The 9,704-nt window shown below is 42.6% G+C and overlaps 1 protein-coding gene across 2 annotated transcripts in view; it reads right to left on the bottom strand.

Moving 5' to 3' along the window:
- The window catches only part of LOC122540053 (transmembrane protein 14C-like), a 40,542-nt gene that overhangs the window by 22,021 nt on the left and 8,817 nt on the right, over nt 1–9,704 (bottom strand). The window lies entirely within an intron of this gene.

The following is a 9,704-nucleotide window of genomic DNA, read 5'->3' as shown; positions in this document are numbered from 1 at the left end:
CACCAAATGCCTTCTAAACAACCCTATCAACCTGGGTGGCAACTTTCAATGATCTATGTACCTGAACACCGAGATCTCTCTGCTCATCTACACTACCAAGAATCTTACCATTAGCCCAGTACGTTTCATTCCTGTTACTCCTTCCAAAGTGAACCACCTCACATTTTTCCACATTAAACTCCATTTGCCACCTCTCAGTCCAGCTCTGCAGCTTCTCTATGTCTCTCTGTAACCTACAACATCCTCTGGCATTATCCACAACTCCACCGACCTTAGTGTAATCTGCAAACTTACTAACTCATCCTTCTTATTCCCTCATCCAGGTCATTTATAAAAATGACAAATAACAGCGGACCCAAAACAGATCCTTGCAGTACCCTACTAGTAACTGAACTCCAGGATAAACATTTCCCATCAACCACCACCCTCTGTCTTCTTTCAGCTAGCCAATTTCTGATCCAAGCCGCTAAGCCACCCTAAGCTTGACCTTGATTTCCTTTCCTGGCAACTGGACATGGGGCTTAGTCTGTGTTTCTCTTATCCTGCACTCACTCTACTTCTGAAGTAAAAAGGCAAAAATGGTTTTATTAGTTAGCTTTAGTATTTAGCACTTTTACATATCGTCATCTTTATTAGTTACTCATTTTTAAAAAGAAAATTCAATTTACTGCTTTGAGTTTTTGTTTGGCTGAACCAACTGTTTGCTTTCTTCACACCTTTTGTCTTGTGAAATCCATGTTTAATTCTGTACCAAACCTTAGAATTCCAAAATTTGCCCATCGATGCTTTGAGTGAGAAAAATTGAAAAGTGGCCCCTCACAGAAGTTCAACCAGCTATCGAAAGAATCTCCAAAACTAAACCTATCATTGAGAAAACAGATCTTGTACTTTTCAGTGTAATTGGACCAGCTGTTCAGTTTATGTTACCACTCTTGCAACATAAAAATAAATATGTATTTACACTGAAATCCTTGAAATAAGCATTAACAATCAAACGTATGCTGTGCTTCTGTTCGCCGAGCTGGAAGTTTTTGTTGCAAACGTTTCGTCCCCTGTCTAGGTGACATCCTCAGTGCTTGGGAGCCTCCTGTGAAGCGCTTCTGTAGTGTTTCCTCCGGCATTTATAGTGGCCTGTCCCTTCCGCTTCCAGTTGTCAGTTTCAGCTGTCCGCTGTAGTGGCCGGTATATTGGGTCCAGGTCGATGTGTTTGTTGTGTTTTGTGCAGTCCTTGCATGGGATTTTGTACACTACATTAGTTTTCTCATGCTGGGTATCGGGTCCTTCGTTCTGGTGAGTTGTTGTCTGAGGGTGGCTGTTGGTTTGTGTGCTGTTGGGGGTCCTAGTGGTCGCAGTAGTCTGGCTGTCATTTCAGATATGTTCTTGATGTGTGGTAGTGTGGCTAGTCCTTTGGGTTGTGGCATGTCATCGTTCTGTGGTCTATCCGTTAGGCATCTGTTGATGAAATTGCGAGGGTATCCGTTTTTTGCGAATACCTTGTATAGGTGTTCCTCTTCCTCTTTTTGCAGTTCTGGTGTGTTGCAGTGTGTTGTGGCCCTTTTGAATAGTGTCTTGATGCATCTTCGTTTGTGTGTATTGGGGTGGTTGCTTTCATAGTTCAGGACTTGGTCTGTGTGTGTGGCTTTCCTGTGTACCTTAGTGGTGAATTCTCCGTTTGGTGTTCTCTGTACCCTCACTTCTCGGAATGGGAGTTGGTTGTCCTTTTCTTCCTCTAGTGAATCGGATTCCTGTGAGTGTGGAGTTGATGATTCGGTGTGTTTTCTCTATTTCCGTGTTTTTAATGATTACAAAGGTGTCATCAACGTATCTGACCCAGAGTTTGGGTTGAATTTGTGGTAAGACTGTTTGTTCTAATCTTTGCATTACTGCTTCTGCTATGAGTCCCGAGATCAGTGAGCCCCATGGGTGTTCCGTTGATTTGTTCATATAGCAACGAGCACCCGAGCTACAAATCTTCTCACAAACTTTGAATCAAACGTATGGTTTGCTTACCTGTATTGATTTATTTCATTTCAGTAATTGTTAAGAAATATATTTGGGATTGGTGAAACAGACATGCATTTCCTATCTTGGCACATCTGTCTCAGCTCTGCTATCTTCAGTTTAACAGCCTTTTAACAACCCACTGATGCTGCACAATGTTGCAAATTCTTATGCTTCGATAAGTAATTATAGTTCTGAACTCAATGGATAACAGAAACCAACATTTACACACCCTCATGCAAAAACTCTTCCTAGAAATCTAAAAAGCTGCTCTCAGATGAGTGGTACAAAAAAATGACACGAATCTTCAACGTGCTAAATTTTGCAGTAACCATCTTAGTGAGATAACACACACACACACACACACACCACAATACAACTAAGGTGAAGAAGCACTTTACTTGCACTTCTCACAATTTATTCTACTGCATTCACTGTTCACAATGCGGTCTCCTCAACATTGAGAAAACAAAGTGTAGACTGGGTGACCACTTTGCAGAACAACCACGTTCTGCCTGCAAAAAAGACCCTTAGCTTCCAGCTGCCTGTCACTATAACACAGCACCCTTTCCCTGGGCAACATGTCTCAGACTTGCTGCAGTGGTCCAGTGAAGCTCAGCATAAGCTGGCAGAACAATATCTCATTTCCTGCTTGGGGATGCTGCAGCCCTCCAGACTCTATCAAGTTCAATAATTTTAGAGCCTGAACTTCCCCATATCTTAGCCCCCTACCACACACCAGGCCTTGTTACCACATAGTCTGCCACTATACACTAGTTATTTTTAAGTCACTAACAGTCTCCTTCCAGCCAGATTGTTTTCAACTCTTGTCTGACCAACTGTTATTCTCTCCCTTTGGCTTTTATCTCCACCTATCATTTACTCCTTAGCCCCTCCTCCCACCCTATCTTCAGCATATAAAATGACATTTTCCTCAATAACATCAATTCAGTCTAAAGGTCACTGGACCCAAACTTTAACATTGATTTCTCTTTACCATTGCTGCCAGACCTGCTAAGCTTTTCCAGCAACTTTTGTTTTTATTACAACTAAAAATAGGTTGTATTTACAAGTTACTAACCCAATCTGAGCAGTCTAATGATGATGTGGAGATGATGTGGAGGTGTTATCTGTATACAGACTGACGCTGTACACTCTTCACTGCTGTGCCTTCAACCATCTGCAGAGAGTGTCATTTATGTGTGGAAAGAACTTCCAAAGGAAGTGGTGGATATGTGTAAACTTATGTTTAAAAGACATTTAATAAGTTCATGAATAAGAAATGTTTGGAAGGATACAGACCAAAGTGCAGGCAGGCAGGACTAGTTTAGTTTGGGATTATGATTGACATGAGCTGGTTGGCTGAAGTGTCTGTTTCTGTGCTGTATGACTATGAAACGTGCTCAATTGGGAGAAGACTATTACAATGGTATTAGGCGCAAATTGGAAATAATAGATCACGGGCAGATGTTTGAAGATAAAACCCACATCTGGCATGTGGGAGTCTTTCAAAAGCTGGTTGACCAGAGTTCAGGATCAGCATTTTCCTGTGAGAATGAAAGGTAGGGATGGCAGGTTTTGGGAACTTTGGTTGAAGCTACGTTGCAAGTTTAGTTAAAAGGAAAAAGGAAGCATAGGTAAGGATTAGCAAAGTGAAATTAAACAAGACCCTGGAGGATAAAGGGAACAGAAAAGAACATAAAGGTATTAGGAGGGCAAGAAAGGAGCCATGTAATGTCCTTGACAAGGAGGATTAAGGAGAATCATAAGTCATTTTATACATATATTAGGAGCAAGAAGCTAACTAGGGAAAGGGGTTTGTTCATATTCTAGGACATGTCAAAATTAAGGTGATGTTGGCTGCCTTGAAAAACATTAGATACAAGGGATTTATCACAGGAGACTGAAGGAGGCAAAGAAGTGATTGCTATGGCCTGGATACAGATTTCTTTGTATTCTTTTAGGCCACAGGCATAGTCTCAGAAGACTGGAGAATGGCCAAAGTTGTTCCTTTGTTCAAGAAGGGGAACAGGGATAATCCAGGAAATTATAGGTTGATGAGGCATGCATCCATCAGCAGAAGGGAAATTATTGGAGAACATTCTTAGGGACAGGATTTACTTGGATTTGAAGAAGAATGGACAATTTGGGATAGCTTTGTGTGGAGGAGGTCTTGTCTCACTAGCTTGAGTTTTTTGATGAAGTGAAGAGTATGATTGATTCTCCTCTTCCTAAGGCAAAGGATGTTGTCTATTTGGACTTTCTGAAGCATTCAACAGGATCCCCTGTGATAGTCTAATCCAGAAGATCAACTAGAACATAGGACAATTAGCACAGAACAGGACATTCTGCACTATGTAAATGCAAATCATGATATTATTCTAAACTAATCCCATCTGTCTGCACATAGTCCCTCTTCTCTGTCTGTTTATGTGTCTGTCTGAATGCCTCTTAAAGTTTACTATCATATCTGCTTCTGTCTGGACATTCTAAGCACCCATTTAAAAAAAAACCTCCCACTGCACATCTCCGTTAAATTTTTCCTCTCTCACCTTAAACCTGCATCCCATAGTATTTGACATTTTCACCATGGGAAAGAAACTCTGACTATCTATCCTATCTACACCTCATTATTTTATATACTTCTATAGCATAAACAATCCAAGTTTATCCAACCTCTGCTTATAGCCAATACAGTCCAATCCATGCAACATCCTGGTAAAGCTCTTCTGCATCCTATCCAAAGCCTCCACATCCTTCCTGTAAGGTGGCAACCAGAACTGTGCATAGTGCTCCAAATGTAGCCTGACCAAAGTCTTAGAAAGTTGCAGAATGACTTGCCAACTTACGCATTCAATTCCACGACTGAAGAAGGCAAGCATGTTGTACACTTTCTTTAACGTTTGTCCACTTGTGTTGCTACTTTCAGAAAGCTAAGATCTTGGAGCTCAAGATCCCTGTCAATGCTCCTAAGGGTCTGGCCAATTACAGTATGGTTTCTTGTAATAGACCTTCCAAAATGCATTACCTCATACTTGTCCATTTCTCCACCCAACTTTCCAGCCGATCTACATCCTATTACATCCTTTGATCCTCACTATCCACAGATCCACCTATGTTCACGTTATCTACTAACTTACTAATCAGACCAGTGATATTTTGCATGGAATATAAAATGATACATCACAGAAGGGAGCCATTCAGGCCACCTTGCTCATGCTGACCCAAAGACTGTCAGACACCCTTCAAATCCCATCTTCCTGCACACAGCCTATAGCCCTGCAGTTTACAGCACTTAAGGTGCAGGTCCATGTACATACTGAAAGAGTTTGGAGTCTCTGCCTCTACTACCAAAAGGGGCAGTAAGTTCCAGACACCCACCAACCTATTCTATCTACCACTTGAATCTTGGCCTCTAGATTTTGAACTTCCAAGGGAAACAGATTACCCCTGTCTATCTAGCTCTACTCCTTACAATTTTGTGCACCTCAATCTTTTGTTTCAAGAAAAACACTCCCAACCAATCCAATCTGGCCTCATAGTGACAATTCTCCTGTCTGGCAACATTGTAGTAAATCATCTCTGCATTTTCTCCAGAGGAATTATGTCATTTCTATAATGTGGTGATCAGAATTGTATACAATACTCCATTTGTGACTTCACCAGGGTGTTATACATTTTCATAATTATATCCCTACTTTTGTATTCTACTGCCAATGAAGCAAAGCATTCCAAATTCTTTCTTTACAACTTTATTCATCTGCACTGAAATCTTTAGGGACATGTGCACTTGCATGCCAAAACCTCTCACTTCATCTACCTCTGCGTATACTCTGGGACACACACTGAACAACCCTACCACCCTGTGGCTGAACATTTAACTCCCACAAGGACATGCAAGTCCTGCACCTCTTCCACTGCAAAACTCTAGCCACCAGATGCCTGAGGAAGAACACCTCACCTTTCACCTTGGGACTCTCCAACCACACCAGACTAAAGTGGATTTTACCGGTTTCCTAATTTCCCCTTCCCCCACCCCATCTGCCATCCAACCTTCCAACTCGACACCGCCCTCTTGAATTGACCTACTTGTCCATCTTCCTTTCCTCTTCACCCTCCTCTCCAACCTATCAGCTTCATGCCCACCTTCATCTACTTATCGCCATTCTCAGCTATCTTCTCCCCAGCCCCACCCCCCCTTCCATTTATCTCTCAGCCCCCTTCAGCCACCCCTCATTCCTGATGAAGGGCTTATGCTCGAAATGTCAATTATTTTGCTCCTCAGATGCTACCTGACGAGCTGTGCTTTTCCAGCACCACACTCTGATCTCCAGTGTCTGCAGTCCTCAGTTTCTCATGTTTGTTATGTATTCTTTTTACTGTTTGACCTCCTTAAATGCATTACCACATACTGACAATTTGAACTCCATCTGCCATTTTACTGCCCTCTCCTCCAACTCACCTATATAATTTATAGCTATTTTCTGTATTATCCACCAAATGGCCAATTTCGTGGTGATAAAATTATTCATGCGTAAAGCAAACAGGTCCCAACATCAAGCTCTGCAGTACACCACTTGAAATAGCTTTCCATCTGCAAGGTCAGACCATTACCCTATCTTGCCTGTTACTAAGACAACTTCCGATCTAATTCAACATAATAAAACAAACAATGGGGGCCCCAGTGAGAAAGTGTATGGGGTATGAGCAGGTCGGGAAAGAGTCAGTTTTCAGTTTTGTGAAACAAGAGGCTCAGCTGAGCATGACTCAGATCAGATAAGAACTTGCAGTTAATAACAGGGTGCTGGAGGAAAGGGTAATGGATTAACCCGTCTATGTAGTGCTGCAACCTGCAATAGCCCTCAATACTATCAACGGCACCTCCAACCTTTCCGTCATTGGCAAGTTTACTAACCCACCCCTCAACCTCCTCACCCAAATCATTTATGAAAACTGCAAAGAGCAGAAGCCCAAGAACAGAGCCCTGCGGGACCCCACTCAACACTGACCTCCACGCAGAATACCTTCCATCTACAACCACTCTCTGCCTTCTGTCAGCCAGCCAATTCTCCCTGTATCCCATACCTCCTGACTTTATGAATGAGCCTACCATGGGGAACCTTATCAAATGCCTTGCTGAAGTCCATATACACTACATCCACTGCTCAACCTTCAACAACCTGTCTCGTCACCTCCTCAAAGACCTAAGATTTGTGAGGCATGACTTGATGACTGTCTTTTATCACTCTATGCTTTTCCAAATAGTCATAAATTCTATCCCTCAATTTTTTCCAAACCTTGCTGACTACAGACCTAGGTCTGACTGGTCTGTAATGGCCAGAGACTTCCCTATTCCTCTTCTTGAAAGAGGAACAATATTCATCTCCCTCCAATCCTCCCATATGACTCCCGTGGAGAGTGGGGAGGCAAAGATCTTCGCCAGCAGCTTAGCAACCTCCTTTCTAGCTTCCTGGAGCAACCTAGGATAAATCTGGTCTAGCCCTGGGGACTTACCAATTTTAATGTTTGCCAAAATTTCCAGCACATCAACTTCATCAATCTCGATCTGTTCAAGCCTGTTTCCCAGCTCCTCAAAGTTCTCATTCACAATAAGGTCGCTTTCCTTAGTGAAACCAAAGCAAGAAACTCATTTAGGGCTTCCCCTATCTGCTCAGGCTCCACACACAAGTTCCCTATGCTATCCCTGACTGGCCCTACCTTCTTCGAGGAGCCCTTCCTGAAGGGCTTATGCCCGAAACGTCGATTCTCCTGTTCCTTGGATGCTGCCTGACCTGCTGCGCTTTTCCAGCAACACATTTTCGGCCCTACCTTCTTCTTGATCATTCTTTTATTCCTCACCTATGAGTAAAATGCCTTTGGTACTCCCTAATCCTTCCAGCAAGCCTTTTTCGTGCCCCCTCCTAGCTCTCGTCAGTCAATTTCTGACCTCCTTTGTAGTAAGCCTGTATTCCTCTGAAGCTGTGCGAGATCCTTGCTTCCTCCATCTTACGTAAGCTGCCTTTTTTGTTTTGACAAGAAGCCCCTCTGTTCTGGCTTCCAACAGTTTCATCAGAGGCTAGACTGACTAGCCTCTAGTTTCCTGGTATATTCCTTACTCCCTTCTTAAATAATGGTACCACAATAATTGACATCCAGCAGCTCCCCTGTGGCCAGAGACAAAATAAATATTTCTGCAAACACTCACTGCTATTTCCTTCCTTCCTATCCCTGGGATACATTTCATTCCATCCTGGAGATTTATCAACTTATAAGCCTGTCAGACCACTCAGAACCTCCTATCTCTGCTAATTTCTTTAACTGTATTACAGACTGACTCCCTGATTTCTACATCCATGTCACCTCTCTCGCTACTACTATGACACAAAGTATTTATTTAGAGTCCTACCTTCATCCTTTGGCTCTATGCACAACTTACCTTAATTCTCTTAACATGGTCTACATTTCCTCTCATTCTTTTACCCTTAATGCACCTGCAAAACACCAAAGAATTTTCCTTTATTTTACCTGTTGGTATCCTTTCACGTCCCCTTTTAGCTCTCCTAACCTTCTTGAGCTTTTATTTGCAAACACTAAACCCCTAGGAATATTATTTAAATTCAGAAAGCTAAAGAACAAAAGAATTTGGGAGTTCTTGTGAATGTAAAGTTAGGATCCAAGTTCAGTGGGTTATACAAAAGGAGGAAGGTTTTGCTAAAACTATAGAAAGTCCTAATCAGAGCATAGTTGTGAACAGTTTTGGGCCATTTATCTCAGAGAAGAACAATTGGGATTGCTTTACGTATTTAAAACAGATACAAAGGATATTGTAAAACTTAAAAGGATGCAGACAAGATTTACAGGGATGTTGCTAGGACTGGAGGATTGAATTAAAATGAGAGACTGAATAGGTTGGGGCTTTTTTCTCCTGGAGAGTAAGAGGTGGCCTTACAGTTGGATAAATTATGAGGGGTCAAGGATAGGCTGAATAGCCAAGGTCTTTTCCCGAGGGTGGGGCATCCAAAACTAGAGGCATAGACTTAAGGTGAGAGTGGAAAGATTTATAAAGGGTATAATGAGCAACATTCTCACGTAGAGGGCAATGCGTGTATGGAAGTGAGCTGCCAGAGAAAGTGGTGGAGGCAGGTACAATTACAACATTTAAAATATATCCAAATGGATATATGAATGGGAAAGGTAGAGGGATATCAATGAAATGCAGGCAATTGAGACTGTGTCAGATTGGGATGCCTGCTGAACATAGTCAAGTTGAATCAAAGGGACTGTTTCCATGCTAGATGACTATGACTAAGAGGAACTTAAGAGTCATAGAGATGTACAGCATGGATCAGACACTTCGGTCCAACCCGTCCAAGCTGACCAGTTATCCCATCCCAATATAGTCCCACCTTCCAGCACCCAGCTCATATCCCTCCAAACCGTTCCTATTCATATATTCATCCAAATGCCTCTTAAATGTTGCAATTGTACCAGCCTCCACCACATCCTGGGTGGCACGGTGGCACAGTGGTTAGCACTGCTGCCTCACAGCGCCTGAGACCCGGGTTCAATTCCCGCCTCAGGCGACTGACTGTGTGTGGAGTTTGCACGTTCTCCCCGTGTCTGCGTGGGTTTCCTCCGGGTGCTCCGGTTTCCTCCCACAGTCCAAAGATGTGCAGGTCAGGTGAATTGGCTATGCTAAATTG

The sequence above is a fragment of the Chiloscyllium plagiosum genome, chromosome 33 (assembly GCF_004010195.1).
Source record: "Chiloscyllium plagiosum isolate BGI_BamShark_2017 chromosome 33, ASM401019v2, whole genome shotgun sequence".
Taxonomy (NCBI): Eukaryota; Metazoa; Chordata; class Chondrichthyes; order Orectolobiformes; family Hemiscylliidae; genus Chiloscyllium; species Chiloscyllium plagiosum.
Note: the sequence above shows the minus strand (reverse complement) of the source record. Positions and strands in the feature narration are given on the sequence as shown.